This window comes from Mustela nigripes, chromosome 4 (genome assembly GCF_022355385.1).
Source record: "Mustela nigripes isolate SB6536 chromosome 4, MUSNIG.SB6536, whole genome shotgun sequence".
NCBI lineage: Eukaryota > Metazoa > Chordata > Mammalia > Carnivora > Mustelidae > Mustela > Mustela nigripes.
The window spans coordinates 56,419,744-56,441,348 of record NC_081560.1 but is presented as its reverse complement, the minus strand read 5'-3'; the positions used below and the strand labels follow the sequence as shown (position 1 = coordinate 56,441,348).

General features: G+C 38.9%; 1 protein-coding gene across 7 annotated transcripts in view; it reads left to right on the top strand.

The window, feature by feature from the left end:
- The window catches only part of HDAC9 (histone deacetylase 9), a 936,353-nt gene that overhangs the window by 134,622 nt on the left and 780,126 nt on the right, over nucleotides 1-21,605 (top strand). The window lies entirely within an intron of this gene.

The following is a 21,605-nucleotide window of genomic DNA, read 5'->3' as shown; positions in this document are numbered from 1 at the left end:
AAGAGAAAGGATGCGAAATTACAAATAACAAAATGAGTGAACAATTCTTGAAAAATGCCTAGGCAAATCAGGAGCCCTAAGCTTAAGCTTCATTAATTCATAGTTAATGCACTGCTAGCCTCATACACAAGCCTGCAACTGTTAAATTACATTATGAGTTGATAATAAAACCAAATATTTTTTTAAAAAGTCTGAATGCCACATTCTTTTTTTTTTTTTAAAGATTTTATTTATTTATTGGACAGAGAGATCACAAGTAGGCAAGAGGCAGGCAGAGAGAGAGGAGGAAGCAGGCTCCCCGCTGAGCAGAGAGCCCAATGTGGGGCTCCATCCCAGGACCCTGGGATCATGACCTGAGCTGAAGGCAGAGGCTTTAACCCACTGAGCCACCCAGGTGCTCCTGAATGTTACATTCTTGAAAAACCTTCTCCGCTTCTTTCCATTGTGATTTCACCCCATCACATATACATGGCATGGTGATGCTGCCCTCTCAAAATGCACTTAGATTCTAGATACAGGCACACTGAGGTGTCTTGCCCCATGGTATATCTCATGCCTAGCACTGCGCTTGGAAGGCTGTGGTGGTTTAAGCTAGGAGGGAGGGCTGCTGGGATCATGGTACCTTGGAGCAACATCCGACAGCAACAGTTCTGGTGCCGTACTTAACATGCTAATAGAGGCCTTTAGTGCAGTTACATGCAGAAACAGTTTTCATCAGTCATATGGACAGCAGCTGCCAAGTTCTGTTTTACTTGATGTGTTCTATATGGGAAAGGTATCTTTCAATTCTACACCAAAATGTATAAAGAATAGGCTAAGGGTCCATCCCTCTGGTCGGAAGGAGTAATTATAACAGATGGGAAGGCAGAGTAAGATACCCCTCTGAAGATACTTTACTTCTCTATGAATACCTTAAAATTGTATTTTTTTTAAGATTTTATCCATTTATTTGACAGAGGGAGATCACAAGCAGGCAAAGAGGCAGGCAGAGAGAGAGGAAGAAGCAGGCTCCCCGCAGAGCAGAGAGCCCAATGCGGGGCTCCATCCCAGAACCCTGGGATCATGACCTGAGCCGAAGGCAGAGGCTTTAAGCCACTGAGCCACCCAGGTACCCCCAAGATTGTATTTTTTAAGACAGGAAGATCAAGGGGAGAATCATGGAATGCACAATTCAGAGAGAAAACTTTTTAATTTGATGACATTATACTTCATCTAACTGGGTGATTGATTTTAAACTAGAAGTCTCTTTACAGATTGAGCTGAGACATCTAACTGCATCTAAAAAACATCACAGGAAATACATTATTTCTGTTGAAAGGTGTCTTGAGCTTAATATAGGAAGGGAGAAAAATAGTGGCTTTTCTTTTTTCTACAAAATAAAAAAGTCTATTGTTTATGTTTAGTATTCGTATTCTTAAGTTTGGGGTTTTTTTGGGGGGGGTCTTTATATATCGATGCGATTATTTTCAATACTTGAAGAATGTAGGATCAATTCTGCAAGTACTGTGTTTTATATTGCCAAAGGAGAAATATCCTCAAACAAGAAATTTAGGGGTTGACAGAAGAAGGTGTATGAAAGATGACAAAATGGGCTGTGTAATTTGCAGTGCTCGGTGTAAAATGAGAATGTGAAAACCCTTGTTCTAAAAAATAAAGGATTTCAGGACAACAACAGCAGAGCACTAAAGCAGAGATGGGGCTCTTCCAGTCTTGAGGTGCTGTGCAGCTGCCTGGGTTGTATCGCCAGGAAGCTGACCCTGCAAGATGCCTCTGCAGGACTTAGGAAAGCTGCTGTTAAAGACCTTACTCACTATGTTCCTGGTGAATTATACAAAAAGATTTATGTGATAAATTCCTCTTTGATCCCAGCACCAGAATGGTGTTCATTCTAAATGACTTACTAGGTTTTTTTGTTTGTTTGTGGGTTTTTGTTTGTTTGTTTGTTTTGTTTTGTTTTGTTTTTTTTTGAGCTACCCAGTTATGTGTTGTTCTCAAATGGGGTTCTATAGTCTGGGTTTTCTTATGTCATTTCTTCTTTATTGTTTGACTTGAGTTTTATAAGCAGTGTTAATGGGTTTTGGTCTTTTGTGTTTTAAGCCTTCTCAAATTTTCTCTTGAAAGTAGGTAAAGATCTTGCACAAATAAGCAAAACTCTTAAAAGTGGTTTTAAAAGTTGGTTTAAAAGGCCTGTCATCATCAGCATTTTTACTGGGTGCAGTAATAGCGCCATTAATGAAATCAATGCATTCCCACAACATAATTATTTGTTAGAGACTACATAACCTCAGGCAGAAATAATCTGGGAAGCAGAAGGATGCATTCCAGATAAGCAAGAGTACATTACAGAAATTTTAAATGGCTGAAAATATCTTAGTCTTGAGCAAAAGCTTCAGCAGTTAAGGTTAAAGGAGATGAGGACTGGGGTTTGGTTTATACTTGGGAAAGGAAAATCCGCTGGGGACAAGCATAGAGGGAAGGGACCTGCTGGCAGACAGCCCTTTGCTGGGATGATGTAGGCTCACTTTACATGTAACATATGCTCTTCTATTCCCTAAAGTTTCCAACAGCCTCAGCCAGTGTCCCAGAAGAGCAAGGAGCCATTGTGACTTATGGAGATGTGCTCTGTGCCTCCCTCCTGAAGTCATCCCACAAGAATTAAAGTCGATTGTCCTTCAAGTGGGACTACCGTGTTCAGCTGTGCAGGGTTTTTCACTGCACAGATTCATTGGGTAATTCATTGCATCTGAATTTCTCCATACTTTATGATGATCAAGCTATATCTCCTCACATGGGACTGTGCCCTCCTCCCGAAGAAGGAACATCATATAAGCTAGTGTTGAGGACAGCCTATGAACCTGCTACATAGTCTTAGTAGATTGCCTAGATTTTCAGGTGACCTTTAAAATGAGAAAATGCCTTTCCTTCTTAGGAATAAAAATTATTTCTGACTAAAGACCTTTAAAAATCAAAATATTTTGAGTTAATTTCAGTGAATGGGTAATAGTTAAAGTGGAATGGTAAGAGTAGTGATTCTTTTTTTTTTTTTTTTAGATTTTTATTTCTTTCTTTGACAGAGACAGATCAGAAGTAGGCAGAGAGGAAGCCACAGAGAGGAGGAAGCAGGTTCCCTGCTGTGCAGAGAGCCCGATGTGGGACTCCATCGCAGGACCCCTGAGATCATGACCTGAGCTGAAAGCAGAGGCTTTACCCCACTGAGCCACCCAGGCGCCCCAAGAGTAGTGATTTTTAATTTTTTGGTGGGTGCATGAGAGATGAGGTCCCAGAGCCTCTGCATATGAATTAAAAGGTAGAGTGGGAGAAATGGATGCAGATGGAACTACAGTGTTTTTCGCTACACTGGCTTTGGTTTAAGTACCCTCTTCTAAGGGTGTTTGTTAATTAACTATTACATCTATGTGTTAATTGAAGTACTGTTTGATTTTAATGTAATGGCCTCTGAGTTTTTCTTATCCTTCAGGGATCAAAGAAATATTTGTATTCCCTTCTTAAAACTAATAGAAACATGTAAGATCATATATGAACATATGGAAAGATGCATATTGATAAGTTAGATAAGACGTTTCTAGTAGAAAAATGAGAGCAAGTTAATTTCCATTAAAGATGCAATAATGAGCACTGGGTGTGGTACAAAAACAATGAATACTGTTAAGCTGAAAATAAATTTAAAAAATTTTAAAAGAAAAAAATAATGATAACACCAAAAAAATAAAAAAGATGCAATAATGAGCACATTTGTGATTTGTGCTGCTTATTGTAATTATGAACTATGACATTTAAGCATATATAAAATGAGACTTAGCCTGCACCTTCACGTTTAAAACACTAGTTACCTTCTAAGCAGAATCTTAGCTGTGCATGGCTGTCCTGGCTGGGGTATTCTTTTTCCTTATTATCATCAGGCTTGATTGTCTTCCACCAAAATATGTTGAGTACCTGCTATTTGCCAAGCATGCTGCTAGAAGTTATAAAACCAAGAGCTCCCAGGATTACAGTATAGGTAGTACACAGTATGATTGTAACTTCTCTTCAGTGCTTCTTCCCTTACTACTGTAGTCCCTAGTGGATCCTGAGATCATCTTTCCACCATTGTTACAAGCCTCCACATGTTAGGAAAATTATAGTCTTCTTTCTATTCCTATCTTTTCTGTAAAATATGTACCTATTTTCCTATTTGGAACTAATCACTTCCTCCCTAGTGTTTTCCAGATTGCTCTATATTTTACTTTTCTGCCATAGTCATTTCTGTTCATGTCTTTTTCCCCACTATATTTCAAGTTCCCTGATGGCGTGGATTCTCAGGAATCCTTGACTCTGTCTTCCTTATGACATTAGCAAAATGCCTTTCCAATAGTTGTTGCTCAAAAAAAGTACATTGTGTTAAATCAGATTGGATTAAAATAATGGTTTAACCATTCAGGGACAAAGATTGTGGACCTGTTGTGTCATAGAGTCAAGTTGAGTTATGTTAGCATCCTTAATTTTTATTTGTTGAACAGTGGAAAATTTAATACCCAGTGTCCTGTCCCTGAACAGATCAACTATTGTCATCATTTTCTGTTGCTGTTTCCAGTCTGGTATGTTTGCATACACAATTTCTATCAACCTGGGATCAGAGACCCATAATATAGATTCAGTTTTGAGTACTCTACTCTTCTTTCAGCTATTTAGGAGGCTCTTAATTAAACTAAAGAAACAATAAATTTGTCAATAGTTTAGAACTTTTGAAAGATTATTGCCCAAAGCAGCCTTTTAATTCTGAGAGAAGCGTGTCTAGAGGCTTCTTATCAAGCTTCAGAAAGTACATCTTTCAAATGGCCTGTTGTAAATGATGCCCACATCTATATATCAGGGGATCACCCTAGACAGAGCTTTTTTTCCAGAGCAACAGCAGTGTCTTAATAATTTGCAATGAAATACTAATTATTTTAATGGGATTATTTTGCTTCTTGGCACATCAAGCAATTTGTTTTACACCTTTCCTCATTATTTTTCATTTTAAAAGACTTAAATAGAGGAGACATGACAGAACAGGAGTCTAGTTTCATCTCTTGGACCATTAATTATGTCATGGCAGTTTCAGTACTGATGAGACCCCCAAGACAAATGAATCTTCTTGGGTCATACTTGGTTTAACGGATTTCATTCTTTATACTTCAAACAAGTTTTCTTAGAAAACCATGAATCACTAAACTATGGATTAAATGGTGACAATAATGGAAATATAACCAACAACAAATTGTTCATGGTTGACTTCTCCAAGGATTTGACAGCTAATTCATAAAACAAGTTATTTTTACATAGTAAGATTTTGTGACTGAAGTGAAATTGCTTAGGCAAAATGCTCAGCATTATTCTGTAGTCTGTGGGGGAATGATGTATGCACAGACCTTCATCCTTCTCCCTTGACCCCTTTCCCTGCCACTTCTTACAAGATTTCAGTTGGTCCTGACTCATTGCCAGCATGTGCCCTTGAAACAGTTGCTAAGTTTGCTAGTATAAAAGGCTATGGAATCTGTTTCATCTTGTCAACTCAGGGCCCACATTGGAGAGCTTTCAAGCTATATTGTAGGAAACCTGGCAAAGAGATAAAACAAAATTCCAAAGATTCTGTTGTGGGACAGTGATGGTACCTTTTCAGTTCAGGACAGGTTCACACTGGGGAGCAAGCAGCTGGAGATGAGGAGAGGGAATTTGGTGACCAGGTGGTAGAGGGCCTTGAAAGCCAGAATGTGGGGTTTGTGTTTTGCCCATAGATCTGTGTGACATCTCAGGACCACCTGTTTGGGATACCCCTGGAGCTTATTAAAAAAAACATGCCCCTTTGGGATCCTTCTTCAGACCTTGTGTTCTCATTACTGAGGGAGGTAAGGCCCTGAAATTTGCCTTTTAAACAAATATCCCAGATGATTCTTATCCCACTTTTAGATTGAAAATCAATCCTGCAGGTAAAGAATTTGGTAAAAAATCACATTTATATGTATTTTAATATATTTTGTCCAAATGATAACATTTTTATGTGGTATAAACAGGAAAAGAAAAATACACGTTTATTGCTTTTTCACAAGCTGGCACTGGAAATATACCTCCCAAAGGTCCAGTGTGTGTGTGCCGTAAGCAGTGGTTTGCTGGTAAAGATTGAACTACTAGCTCTCTGAAGAGAGAGCTATGGAAGGGAAGATAGTATCAGTCTTATTTAACAGATGAGAAAACAGAGCTGACAAATTTTAAAAAAACTTACCCAAGGACACATGGCTGGCTATTAAGAGGTAAAGCCTGACTTAGAAGTTTCTGGACTCTGGTCAAGTCATTTTCCTTCACTTGACACTAATACTTGAAGCTGTAGAATACATCTAAGGGGAGCTATATGTACAGTGCTGAGAAAATAACACTATAGATGTAGCAAAATGATAATTTTGGGGTATTAGTTGAAGTGCTCCTGCAACCCCACGTTTTCTTGTGTTTTCTCTTTGACCTGTCCACAGGTCCAGATGGTTAAGACATTCATTCCACCTCATTGGCAATTGTTTTCTTGCCACATGGAGCGTTTGAGAGTTTTTGAGACAATTCAGAGAATGGAAGAAAAACTAATGAGGAGCTGAGGTCACCTGGAAGACCTCTATATGCATGGCAGTAGCTCTCAGAGTACTGTCCCTGAGATCAACCACGTCAGCATCACCTGGGAACTGGTTAGAAATGCAAATTTTGGGGCATCCCACCCCAGATGTACCGAGTCTGAAACTGTGGGGCCATTGCCAGTGATCTGGCTTGCCAAGTGATTCTCTTGCTTGCGGAAATTTGAGAGGAAGTTTAGGTCTTATTCAGGAACCCCAGAGGGCTCAGAAGATCTTAAAGAAGAAAGACCTGACTGTCTCATTCCGAGCTGACAGACTTTAAATCAGAAATAATTGAGTAATCACTAATTTGATTGCATTTACTTGAAGTGACTCAATTACGTTGTTTGCTGTTAACTGGAATTGGGGATTTAAAGGAAAAATTAAGTTTAGTTTCAAAGAAATTAATATAGTTTACATTGCAAACACACCTGGGTTTGTGGCTTATAAAATCGAGTTTTCTGTGTGCACTTTGGATGCGCCTGGAATTTTGTCCTGGAATGAACCAAACAGATGAGGTGAACACACAGACTTGCAACATTGTGTGGTGTCAGATGGCAGTTCATACACTTGACTGAATTAAGACTCATGTACAGCTGTGGGCTGGGAGGGTAAAGCATTTGACATAGTAAGCTGTGCCTGAATATGGTCCATGTGAGTGGTCCTAGGCCTTTGCACTGTAACCCTGGCCCTCTTTCCCATGGCTTTGACTCCCTTAACTTGGTTGATTGTGCTTTGTGCTTCTTCTTCAGCTTCATGGACCTCACCGTATTCTTAACCAGGATGACCACCTTATCCTGAGATTTGCAACCCACAACTTTTTTCTTTTTTTTTTTTTTTTCTTTTTAAATAGGCTGCATGCCCAGCGTGGAAACCCACATGGGGCTTAAACTCATGACCCTGAGACCCAGAGCTGAGCCGAGATCAAGAGTCGGGCACTTAATCAACTGAACCACCCAGGCATCCTGGGATTCCCTGGTTTTAAAGTTGAAAGGCCCTTGTCCCTGGAAACTCTTAGCCCTGCCAAACTGGACTAGTTGATCATCATAATAGTAATTTACTTAAGACCAGAACTAGGTATTTCCTTTGCTTATTCTGCTGGTACATGTTGATCTCACATCTCTGATAGGCTGGTAATCCCAGGTTATGCTGCTTTTGGGAAACTCCAGGGAAATTGGTTACTATGAGTTCCTGTGAAACAGTCACTTACGTCTTGTACACATAAATAATATTTGTAGAAGCCACGATTTGCAGTTATTTTTAGCACGATGTTAAGTATTTTTACTGATTTGGAGATATCTAGTTACATATTACTGACAGAGCCTAAATGCACTTTATGAACACTTGGAAACATCTTGCTGTTGAGTGACTTCAATTAAGGAAAATTACTCCGAGTAGGACTCTAAAGCTTGCCATGGCACTGTTGAATTGATTATTTGTGTGATACCTGAAAGTGGTGTTTCATAAGAAAGCTAATCCTGCACTTAGGAATAGGATATGAGGGTTCTGAGATGAAGAGGAAGGAAACCTATCTATTAGCCTAGAAGAGAGATGATAAAGGCACACTGGGCAGTCGATGGCCAGAACAAAAGAAAATAATGCATGGATGATACTTGACAGCAAGAGTGAAGTCCTCACCTGGGTGACTGAGAGATTGATGATGCCACTGATGAAAAAATAGGCAAGTCTAAGATGTGAACTCGGTTTTAGAACTGGCAAGTTCTAAAGGAACTCAGGTGATTCCAGGCAGTTTGAGAGTTACAGCCCTCGAAAAAGGAGTGGGCAGCATATGCCCATTATTGTTTTCTTACAGAAGGTAATGGTTGAAACCTGGGAGGTGGCATAGTATCCCTGAATCAGTGTGGCAGAAAAGCAACAGGAGCAGATAGCTAAGTTGAGTAATGCCAACGGCCACAAATTCTTTTGGTTATTCCTTGATACATTTTGATGCTTTGTAACTAACATTTATTCAGGATTTTATTGTGGTTTCTTCCATGTTATTTTAGGAACAGAAATTTTGGTGAACCAGTTAGAACAGTGAACTTGACTGCACATGCTAATGAAGGTCTTTGTAATTAACTTTTTAATATAAAAATATCATCAAGTTCTTAAGAGCTATTTACTGCTACCAATGATATGGAAATTAGGTTATGAGAATACCAATAATACCCTAATCCCCCAATTTCTCTAGCATTTGTAGTGTGCAAAGCATTTTACCATTTATTATTTCATTTTTTTCTCTGACTAAAACTCTTCAAAGTAGGTGGTTTCATCCCCAACTTATAGATAAGTAAACTGAGGGAAGCTTATAGTGTTGGCATTGCCTGCAAAAATATCTGGTCAAATAAATTGTATCCAAGTCAGGGCTTTTGCCTCTTTGACCAGTGTGTTTTCCAGAGCTCCGTAAAGACCTTAACTCTGGGGACGCCTGGGTGGCTCAGTGGGTTAAGCCACTGTCTTCGGCTCAGGTCATGATCCCAGGGTCCTGGGATCGAGTCTCGCATCGGGCTCTCTGCTCAGCAGGGAGCCTGCTTCCTCCTCTCTTTCTCTGCCTGCCTCTCTGCCTACTTGTAACCTCTCTCTGTCAAATAAATAAATGAAAATCTTTAAAAAAAAAAAAAAAGACCTTAACTCTGGTCTTGTGAGTGGTTCTTCTGGTACTTCCCCACACTCCATAGACTTCAGAAGCTTGCCGAGATGTGCCTTCATTAATTCCAGAAAGACAGCCCCTCCAAATATAGAGGTTTTAGGTGGATAAATACATCTGACACTGCTAGAGGAGTTGGGTGCCACGATTTTCAGATTCGGTCATCTTCACCTGGGAACCCAAGAATAAAATCAGGCTGATTGAGGGTAGAAGGTGGCTGAGCCAATTAAAGAAAAGCCCTAGGAAGCCGGGATTAAGTGGCAGGAAGATGCAGATGAGTGAGCTGAGGAAATTGCACCCCTAGCTGAAAAGCAGCACACTTTCAGTAAAACCAGACACTGTTCCGCTAACTTCCAGCAGTGGGAGTTACATAATCTAATAATTAATTGTCTGTAGCTTCTAGGCCTATTAGGGAGGTGTGGAACAGACTCCAGAGGCAAATCACTGGCTTGTGTGATGGTCAGGAACATTGCCTTAGGCACTCAGCTTCATAATGGTAATGCTTACAAGTTGTTTTTCCCGTAATTTCTAACCCTGGTACGATCCTTCTCCTGCTAATGGGTATTTTAAGTGTATCTTAAAGATTTTTTAGTGGCCTTTCACTTACAGTTGGAAATTGCCTACTTTATCAAAAAGGCTTCCAAATGTCAAATTTGGTACTTGGTGTTTCCCACACACACACCCCCCCACGCAAAAGACAATGCCCAAAATAAAAGGTAATAGAATATCCCCAGCACATGGGAGGAAAATGAAAATTATCGCAAGCAGAAGGATAACATCCCTTTAAAATCGTTTAAACTGCCGTGAGAACTAGAAGGAACCCCATTTTATCTGGGTTACTTTGAACAGACCGTACTGTCACAAAGGAGGAATATGAATCCTGACTTGGAAAGGAAGAGCCCCTGGAACCACACCGCATGGAGGGAGGTTAGAGAGAGGCTGTGAGCCTGTGAAGGCTTTCAGTCACCAGGGGCCATACGTTTCATTTTGATGTACATAAAAGCTGACCAAGGACTTTGTGAAAACTTTGAGCTGCCTTCCTGGCCACCTTGGTTTCTTCCCTTCACCCATAGATCAGCGTCATTGACAACCCTGCTCTTTTCAAGTGGTAAAAGAAGTTAAAAATAAAGTTCTATTTTAGAGGTACCTTTGATTTTCTTCAAAAACATTTCAGATGATAGGAAAGAGAAATACAGTGATAAATTTTTGTAGAGACCTGGCAGAGTCTTCCTATAGTTTAATCAAAAATGGGCTCAGCTTCAAATATATTAAGTTGCCACAGGAGAACGGGAGTGCCTTTTGGGAACAGTTAATAGTTCCCGGAATTTTAATCTCCTTTTATCATAATACAGGATGAAAGTTCCAAGGTAAATAAAGATGAACAGCCTTTAAAGGAATATTGCATGAAATGTAAGAGGTAACATTCTTAAAAGAAGTACTCTTTGTATAGTTTGCCTTAACTATGATATGTGCTGTGTATTTTCTCTGGATAATTTGGACATCTTCCAAGACAGCAAATTCCAGTGTTTCTAAAGTCCATGTTCTGGTCTCATCTCCTTATAATGCCACAAGAGGTCTTTTAACTCGGAACTTTATAAAGGTAAAAGTGAAAATACTATTAGGATCTAAATGGGCATTTTGGAGTAAATTATTTTTAAAATGTTTACCTTTTTCTTGGATTTGTAACTGCAAATATTGCACAATCAAAACTACCATGGTATTCCTCACCATTCTTCCTACTCGGGTACTGATGGAAGCCTTGGCTAGGTTAGACTCTTTGATTTCATATGTGTTTGGGTATTATCTTTTGTTGTTCTGGGTTTGCATTGTGAGATGATTTTCTATTCCATGCTGCATGTTCTGCTATTGAAAAAGGCCCTTCTTTGTATTGAAACTTATTAAAAGATTGCAGTCGTTTGTAATTTGCAATGTACTGGTTATTCAAGTACCTGATTTTACTATGAAAATGTGAAAATATTTTATTCCATTCTCTGAACAGCTGGTGGGAGAATTTCTCTGAGAAAAAAATATAACCTGGACTCTTGCATTAGTCTCCTAACTTAACTTTCTATTTCTACCTTTGTCCCTTATGGTTAATTTCTCACACAATAGCCAGAGTACTCCTACTAAAAGTCTTTTTATGTTATTCCTCTGCTCATAACTATCCAGTGGCTTTTTACTTTTTCAAAACAGAATCCCCTTCTTTCTACAGTGGTATAAGTAATATGCATCATGCCCCCACCTTTCTGATTTCATCTCCTAAACCCCATCCTTTGTTCATTTTACTGTACCCTAGCCTCCTTGTTGGTGCTTGCACCCTGCACACACACATCTACTCCACGGCCTTTGCATTCTTTCCCCCTCTTCATCCAGATACTTGCAATACTTGCTGCTCCTCTTTTCCTTCAGGTCTTGGCTTGTATGTCACCTTATCTTGGAGACCTTCCCTGACCATCTGAAATTCAATAACACACTACCGTAGGAGGATATAGGGTCCAGATCATGAAAACTCTACTCCAGGAATTAGGAGATATACTTAGGAGACTTAGGACATTAAAAGACAGAGAGAGAGATTGAGAGAGAGAGAAAGAGAGAGAGAGACTGACTGACTAGGGGCTTCCAAGGAAAGGCCTGGAATGAAGGAGGCAATCCCATCTGGTCTTAAGGGACTGTGAGTTCCTTAGCTGGGGCTAAAATGTGGGCCAGTTCAAAATACAAATACTTTCTGCTCAAGCTATGCTGTTTATCAACTATGTTTCTTTAGTCATTTAGTTTGTTAATTGGTACTCTACAAAACTAAGTATATACTGAAAATTCAGAGAGAGCATGAAATTTCATGCTCAAATGAAATTCTCAAATGAAAATGTGATCTACTAACATGTTCTCTGGGGATTCTTTCTGGGGAATGTCTTGTTATTGCCATAGATGGGTTTATAGTCTTCCCTGGTGTTAAGCAGAGAGAAGGTACCTTTTCCTTCTAGGTATCTTCTCCTTCCATTGCTTAAAGCTCTCCACCCCCCCTCCACCTCATACTGTTTGTGTTCTCCCTGACTTTCAGCTGTTTCAGGTGTTGTTTATAGCTGTCTCTAGGAAATGAACTGTGGCCTTCTCACAGGCTGCTGCTTTATGGTCTCCACAATAGATAGGCCTCAGTGTCATAGTAAGACGAAAGAATAAAGAAAATCTTCTTCCTATTTTATTAATGATTTCAAATGCAGTGTTATCTTTCAATTAAAAGCCTAAGTCAATGGGGCGCTTGGGTGGCTCAGTGGTTTGGGCTGCTGCCTTCGGCTCGGGTCATGATCTCAGGGTCCTGGGATCAAGCCCCGCATCGGGCTCCCTGCTCTGCAGGAAGCCTGCTTCTCTCTCTCTCTCTCTCTCTCTCTCTGCCTGCCTCTCTGCCTACTTGTGATCTCTGTCTGTCAAATAAATAAATGGAATCTTGAAAAAAAAAAAGCCTAAGTCAACACCATTTTTTGGTATTATTTGCTAATTTTGGTTGCCTGACAACCCATGTTTACATGCCAACACTCCATGTTCCCTGACATTGAATTGCCTGAGAACTGTCATGGTTATACACCTGACTGCATGCTGTTGCTCACTGTACAGACCACACCTCATGGCAGAGTTGAACTTGCTTCTTAAAATCCAGTAGCTTTCTAGTCTATGCCATGAAGGGTGCTAGATAGATTATGGAGGAGGATAAGGCAGAGTATGAGTCTGTCAGGAGATTGGGAAGCTTCTATTATATAATGCCAGCTGAGTTCTGGGATTTTAGCAAATTTTTAAGCATGGATTGAGTTTTAGGTTATGGCCGTTGAAGAGTTGGTTTCCAAAGACGAGAATGCTCTCCCCATCTCAATTCCTTCTAAATCTTGTTTTTCCTCCGGGCCATGATAAGGGAGCCATTGGGATTTCTACTTGTCATTCCTCAGTATACAGTGTTCTGTCACATTCTCTGACTTAGAATTTTCTGATTCCTGTTCTTCCCCAGTACGCTGTTGTTCCTTGAGAAGTTTTCTGAACATATAGCCCAGTTTCTGGAGTATGTAGCTATTTGATACAGCTTCAGGAATTGAAATTGTAGTTTACAGCTACCATTTTCTTATTAGCCCTTATAAACTTTTTACATGGAAGAATTTTATCAGATATTATAAGCCCTAAGGTCCTGGAAGAAGCAGGAGTCTGATTGACTTGAGAAAAAAAAAAATGACTGGATAGGAAACTTAGGGATATTTAAACCCCTGAAATGATTTAATCTGATAAGGTATCATCATCACTCTATAGTTGCTCAATTTTTCTGGTGTTCTTCCTTTTCTTCTTTATAGAGAAATTTATGGTAGATAGATAGGTGTGTAATTCTATCTTAAGGATTAGGGCCAGTATTAAGTATTTTCTTTTTATTTTGTGTTTTAGAGTAACTTCGATTAAAGTTGTACTTCATGTGTATATACTTCATAGCTTTGTATGTTTTTTTAAAATTTTATTTCATTTTGTTTTTGCCTTCTATTTTTCCCATATATCCTCATTTGGGGCACTTACCTCATATTTCTCTTAAATGTTTCTGTTGGCTCCCACATCTGTGCAGTTCATTTTCTATGAACTTCTTGGTGTTATGTACTCTTAGAATGGAAAAGTCTCATTAGAAAAGATAAATTTATCTGTATCACATTTATTGTTAAAGAAGGTCTTAATGCTTTATTGTTAAGTGAGTAAAGGAGCACAGAACAGTACATCCTGGGTGATTCAGTTTTGGGAAAGCAAATATCATTTTAGCTATTTGCGTATGAAAAGATGTGGAAGGTTAGACACTGAAATACTGATTGAGATATCTTAGTTAATTTTCAGATTGATCGGAATTATGGTGATCATAGTTTCCTTTCCTTTTTTCACTGTTTGATTCATTCATTTTTTTAAAGATTTTATTTATTTATTTGACAGAGATCACAAGTAGGCAGAAAGGCAGGCAGAGAGAGAGAGAGAAAGAGAGGGAAGCAGACTCCCTGCTGAGTAGAGAACCTGACGTTGGGCTCCATCCCAGGACCCTGGGATCATGACCTGTGCCAAAGGCAGAGGCTTAACCTACTGAGCCACCCAGGTGCCCCTCGTTCATTCATTCTTTTAATGTGTGTTTTTATTTCCTAATTTTGTGTTATCAGTGTTAAAAACAAACACCAGGTGGGAAAATATACATTAACAAGTTCTGTGTACATAAAGAAATGTGGACTCTTTGATGATCTGGTTTTACTGATGGTGGTATAAAATTTTTCTTAACTTTCTTTTCTCTAGTTCTTCGCTCTAGTTGTGGCACTTAACTCAAGTTCAGTGCCTTTTTTTTTTCCATTTTATTTTATTTTATTTCTTTTCAGTGTTCCAAAATTCATTGTTTATGTACCACACCCAAGTGCTCCATGCAATATGTGCCCTCCATAATACCCACCACCAGGCTCACCTAATCCCCATCCCCTTCTCCTCCAAAACCCTCAGTTTGTTTCTCAGAGTCCACAGTCTCTCATGATTTGTCTCCACCTCTGGTTTCCCCCATCTCACTTCTCTTCTCCATCTCCCAATGTCCTCCTATTTTTTTTTAATCTTTGAAATGCATGGATTATGTTATCATCCTCATAAGGTGAGAATGACTCCTTTTTTTGTCAAAGTGATCAGGGAAAGAACCCATTTGGGATATTCCTTGTAACTTTTCCTGAGCAACACAAAAAGTTCCAATTAAACAGCCATGACTTCTTAGGCTCTGGGCAAATCTCAATAGAATGGCAGCACTTCTTCCAAACTCCACTCGAGGTGGGGACGATTTCCTTTACTGACTGAGGAGTCCCCCCATGGAAGTGTCTCATTGAGTCAGTCCTAAAGCATAGGACAAAAGCCAAAAAAGTAAGACTGGAGGAGAAAACATGGACCTAGGCTAAAGATCAAACCTCACTGTCACCTCCACCTTTATTTTGTTTACTGGAATGAAATATGGAGCTATTTTAAATTGCTGTATAACACAGTGGTATCAATAAATGCAGCCTAGTTAAAAAATGTATTTTATTTTTCCATTTGTGATTACATTAAGCTTCTGTGAAAATGGAACACACCAGTTTCACAGCAGGAGAGAATAGCTATAGCAAGATTCGAGAGGCAAGATGTTCAGGATTAGAAGGATCTGTATGGCTGCAAGTGAGGTAATGATAATGATTATGTGATAATAGTACTGTTGTGCTGTTTTATGAGGCAGTAATCCAGCTCCCGGAGCAGATAAACTATGGGGTGAAGGCTGAGTTTATCCCATGGAGGGGAATAGATTGTTGCTGAATAACCCAGCATGACAGTAAGGCTTTTTATTCTTTGAGGAAAGAGCTTAGAAGTAAGTTTTTAAAATAAAATAAGTAATGTCCTAAATAAGAGCAAGTGGAGAGCTAAACAAGGGTAAAAAATTTTTTAAAAAATTTTTGGAAGCAAATTATGAAGGGGGGGAAGGGGTTGCTGGAGCGGTAGGGATGGAATTGTTTATATGCAACAGAAACTGCAGAGCTAGTAATAGGACAAAAAATTTCCAGAACCCAAAACAAAAACAAAACCCCAAACCATACATATTGGCAACTGAAATGAAGAGCTGTTTTCCTTAGAAAAGTATTAAAACTACTGCAAAATGCAAACAGATTTCCATTCATCTTATGTTAAGTTACTCTTCATTCATTTCTTGACAAGTTACTTTCTACATTAGTTACAGCAGCAGTTACAGACAAATGGTATAATATCCTCGCCTTCTTCCTGCTTAGTCAGATGTTGAAAGACTTCTGTCTTCAGTTTTTCTTTCGTGATGAAGACTGACCGGAAAGTGAATATCACTTGGTTTCGGAGATTCTCCTTTCTTCCTACATGTGTTTGAACATTTGGAGGTTTATTTGCTTCTAGCAAATGGAGATGGGATGAGACTCAATCCTCAGTCCATGTTGGTCACTTCTCCTGGGCTCCTCACTTAGGCATGTGGTGTCAGTTTGGTTTGGGTGGCTTCCCTGATCGCTGTCCCCGTCAGTGACAGCTGGGGAAATTTTGCTTCAGCCTCCAAAGTTTTAGTGCTTGGTATTAATTCTTTTTCCCTCATGGCTGCCAGCAGGCAACCCTTGAGGTACAGTCTCCTTAGAAGCTGTGGCGTCAAATGCGCTCGTGTATCTTATACCCTACAAAATTGAAATCCCTATCTCTTCAGAGTGTCTGGAACTCACCCCCCCCCCCCACCCAGACCCTGACCCAAGGGATGGGGCCACTTCTAACTGTGAGACCTCAGCTGCTCCTCCATTTTCAAACAAAAACTAGCTCAGGAGCCCCATGGGGTTTGGCATTACCGTGCAGAGGCCCCGTTAGGATTTGTCTTTGGGGCAGTCACCCAGCTGAAACTTCTTTTCAGACCCATCACTCGAAAAGGCCAACTTTAAGAATACTGGGGTAGCTTTTAAGGTTAACTTCTAAGGGTTGCACAGATGAAAAAAATCTTTTATTCCTCCTTGGTGACACTAAATTTGTGAAAAAGAAGGCTAACTTACATTCTCAGGGGGTTATTCTGCCACAGTGAATTCGCCATAAAATCCCCACTATACTTAAGAAGAGGAAGTATCATGCCTGTTTGTTCACAGTTGAATTCCTAACATCTAGAAAATTGCCTCCCTTAGAGTAGGCCTAATATATATATTTTAAGTAAATCAGGATAAATTGTTATAGTTGTTTTAAAAAATAGGTATAAAAATTATAAATATTTTTTTAAAATAATGGTTTTGGGTTTCTTTCCCTTTTTTAAAAACATGTGTATTTTCTTCCAGTTTTCAGTTAAACAGTTTCCAGAAATTAATTAATGACCACAACTGGTTCAGTCCTTGTCCATCTCCAGGAACACTGAAGAGCATTTATTCACAGGAGATTTATGGACTGCTTATGTGCACCTGGCACTTACCTGGGCACTTGGAATCTGTCCCTAAACATAATAGGCAAAGACCCCTGCTTCTTGGAGCTCTCATGCTAGCAAAGGAGATAATAAACAATGTTTATACTAAATAAGTGTGTGATCTGCTATGTTAGAAAATAAGTATTGGGGGAAAAAAAAAGTTGAGTAGGGTAAGGGATATACGAGTAAGGAGCAGCTTGCAGCATTAAATAGGGTGATCAGGGTTGGCCTGATTGGGAATTTGATCTTAAACAAAGACATGGTTGGAAGGGAGTTATGCAAGTGGATATTTGGGACAATAGCACTCTGGGCAGAAGAAGTACCTACTACAAAGGTTGGAAGTGTACTCGGCATTTTTTTAAAATGGTACAATCCACATAAAATTTATCTTTTTAACCATTTTAAAGTGTATAATTCAGTGGCACTTAGTACATTCACATTGTTGTGTAATCCTTACCACTATCTAGTTCTAAAACATTCTCATCACCCTGAAAGGGGACCATATACCCATAAAACAGTCATCCCACCAATTTTCCTCCCCCACCCCAGAGCCTGACAACCACTCATCTGCTTTCTATTTCTATAGATGCACACGGCATTTTGTGGGTAGTGGGTTGGAGCATAGTAATGGAGCAACCCATTGTGGGTTGGAGCATAGTAAGTCACACAGGTTGGTAGGGGAGAAAGTGATGTAAGGGAGACCTGGGTTCCTTTTAAGCCATTGTAAGGACTATGGCTTTTACCCTGAATGAAGTGGAGGACCATTCCAGAGTTTCAGCTGAAGAAGGAAATGCTCTATGGGAGAGTAGATTGGAGGAATGTGTGACAAGGGTGGAAGGAAGAAGATTGATTTAGTTATGGAGTGAGGTAAGTTACAGGGATGTAAGGAACAGCCTGGGGAATACAGTCAGTGGTATTGTGATGGTGCTATATGGTGACAGATGGTAACCACACTTGTGGTGAGCCTAGCATAATGTATAGAGAACTTGAACCACTGTATTATACACCTGAAACGAATGTAACATTGTATGTCAACTATTCTCAAAACATTAAAAAAAAAAGAAGATGATGATGATGATGGCTCAGATAAGGTTGGCAGTAGTGGAAGTGTTTAGGAGGGATTGGATTCTAGAAGTATTTTGAAGTCAGGGCCAACAGGACTTGCAGATGAACTGGACTTGGGGTGTGATAGAAAAGTGAAGTCAAGTATTGATCCAGTGATCATGGCTTACGTGACTAAAAGGATGGAAGTGCCATCAACTGAGATGGGGAAGTCAGAACAGTTTTTGGAGGAATGCCAGGAACAGTTTGGGCAGATTGAGTTTGAGATACTGTTCATCCAAACAAAAATGTATAGTAGTTAGATGTTTGTGTCTGGGGTTCTGAAAAGCAGCCTGGAGTGGAGATAAAAATTGAGGGGTCATTAGCATAGAAAGGGTATTTAATGCCATTTAATGGGAGCAGTCATTGAGGGATTAAAAGTGAACAGGTAAAGAGAAAAGGCCAAGTCCTGAGTGCTGGGACATACCCTCCTTCAATGGTGTTGGGTACAGAACAAACCAGAAAAGGAGGAACCAAAGCAGGAGAAAAATCACGGATGAGTAGTAACTGGAAAGCCGAGTGAAAAGACTGAACCAAGGAGGAGAGAGAGAGTGCTTAAGAGACTGGTGCTGCTGAACTGACTACTGATCTGGCAGGTGGTGGGCAGCTTATGTGGAATGATGAGCTTGCAAGTCAGACTAGAGGGGGTTTAAGGGAATATGGGACAAGAGAAATTTGGAACACTGAGCAGAGATAAGTATTTAGAGGATTTTCATGCCGAAGAGTGGAAGGAAATGGGGGTAGTACTCTGTCCTTTAGCTCTTCACTATCATTAGAAATCTTACAATCTCCTGTTTTAGGATTGTGTGGTTAGTTCATGGGAGTGATACTTGCTTTTGCAAAATATTGTTCCATTTTCTTTACCAAAGATTTGCAGGACTATCCCTATTGTTTAAAAAAGAAAAATACGTTGGCAAGATAGTGAAGAGTAATAAACTGATCTGAAGAGAAGATTCTTCTTCTGAACCACTAATCATAAACTTCAAGCTTTAAATTATAATAGTAGTTTTGGGGCACCTGGGTGACTCAGTGGGTTAAAGCCTCTGCCTTCAGCTCAGGTCATGATCCCATGGTCCTGGGATCGAGCCCCGCATCGGGTTCTATGCTCAGCGGGGAGCCTGCTTCCCTTCCTCTCTCTCTCTCTACCTACTTGTGATTTCTGTCTGTCAAATAAATACATAAATATCTTTAAAAAATAATTAAAAAAATAAAAAATAAATACAAATAGTTTTAAAGACTATCCAGTAAATGTTTTGTTCATGTGCTTCTTGTAGGTTAGTTGATTTCTATAAAAACTAAGAAGATTTTGAAAATTTAAATGTTGTGGAGACTTTGAAGATACAGGAAGAATTTGAATAGTCTTTCCTTCCAGACCCTTGGAAACACAGGAAATTGTATTCTGTGCTTATTTTAAGGCCTTTACAATGCTTTAATATATTTAGGTACATAAAAATGTATTATGTATAACTTAGCTAATAAAGTTTTGTCTGGGATAATTAAATTTTTAAAATATGGAAGATTAAAAAAGCAATTGCAGATTTACTAATTGAATTTGCTGTTTGATGTTTTTAATTTTTTAAATCACAAATAGGTTCTAAAGTTGCTGAGGTGAAAAGAATTTAACTTTTCTTCCATGTTTTAGTAATGGAGAAGCATATAAACACCAGACCACTAATATTCATGTTATGAATAAACTGTTTTAACTAGTTTTGTGCTCTTACAACATTGAAAAGTTTTAGAGAAGAGTTTTCTGAGAAGGAGCTGTATGATAAAGAGGAAGAAAAATTGCCTTCATTGGATATGATATTTTAATGTGGAACTTGGCTGATACTGTATGCCGTTTTTGAGCCAACAACTTCCAGAACATCTTCTGGCACATTCTTTCATGCTTAGCTTATTTCTTTACCTCTGTAAGTATCAAATGAGTGTTTATAAACACTAATGGATAATTTCACGGGTGCTTGAAAATGTAGGATTTCATTGGATTGAGGCATGCTACTCTACTCTCATTCAATAACTGTCTTAGAAGCTGAATATTTCTAATGGAGGTCAGTTTCTCTCATGCACTACATGAGATGAATGCGGCTGAAATATGAGATGCTAGCAAAGTCTGAAAGAAATGGTTCTGAAAACATCTTCTTACCAGGCTGTGGAAGGGAGAGTCAATCTCAGTGAACATTTGTTGGGTATCTGCTACGTGCCAATCATTGTGTTAAATGCTGTGTTTCAAAGAGTTAGATTAATTTATTCAATAATTAATTTATTCATTCAGTCAACATTTATCCAGCATCATTTGGATTATTCAAACAAATATCTAAAGGCAATTATTCTGCAGCAATTGAAAATAGAAGTGACTTATTTTTGCTTTGTAATTAAGTCAATAATCACTATTCTACCCCATATCATCTACATTTCTAGTTTTGAATCTAAAATTCAGACTTCTTGCAGCTGGAATCATACAGATTCAGTTGGGTTAAAAGCTCTTATATCTGTTATCACAAAACTCCCAAGAAATCTTAATTTGTCTTTAATATTTTATATTCTTTATATTTTCCTATTTCAGGATATAGTTCTAAAACAGATAAAAATTTCATAAACCTACTATTGTATGGTCAATATTGTCCAGTTAGTGTTTTATAAAGGAGGAAAGAATATGCAATGGGTGAAAGATAGTCTCTTCAACAAATGGTGTTGAGAAAACTGGATAGTTATGTGCAAAAGAATGAAACTAGACCACTTTCTTATACTGTATAAAAAAGTATATTCAGAGTGGATTGAGGACCTAAATGTGAGACATGAAACCATAAAAATCCTAGAAGAGATCACAGGCAGTAATTTCTCTGACATCAGCTCTAGCAACATCTTTCTAAATATGTCTCCTGAGGGAAAGGAAGCAAAGTAAAAATAAGCTATTGGGACTACATCAAAATAAAAAGGTACTGCACAGCAAACAGTCAACAAAACTAAAAGCTTACTGAGTCGGAGGAGATATTTGCAAATGACATATCAGATAAAGGATTAGTATCTAAAATATCTAAAAAACTTACGTTCAATAGCTCAACACCTGAAAAAAATAATACATTTAAAAATGGGTAGAAGACACGGATGGGCATTTCTCCAACCAAGACATCCAGATGGCTAACAGACACATAAAAAGATGCCCTACATCACTCATCATCAGGGAAATGCAAAATTACAATGAGGTATCACCTCACATCTGTCAGAATGACTAAAATAAAAAACGCAAGAAACAATAAGTGCTGATAAGGATGTGGAAAAAAAAGGA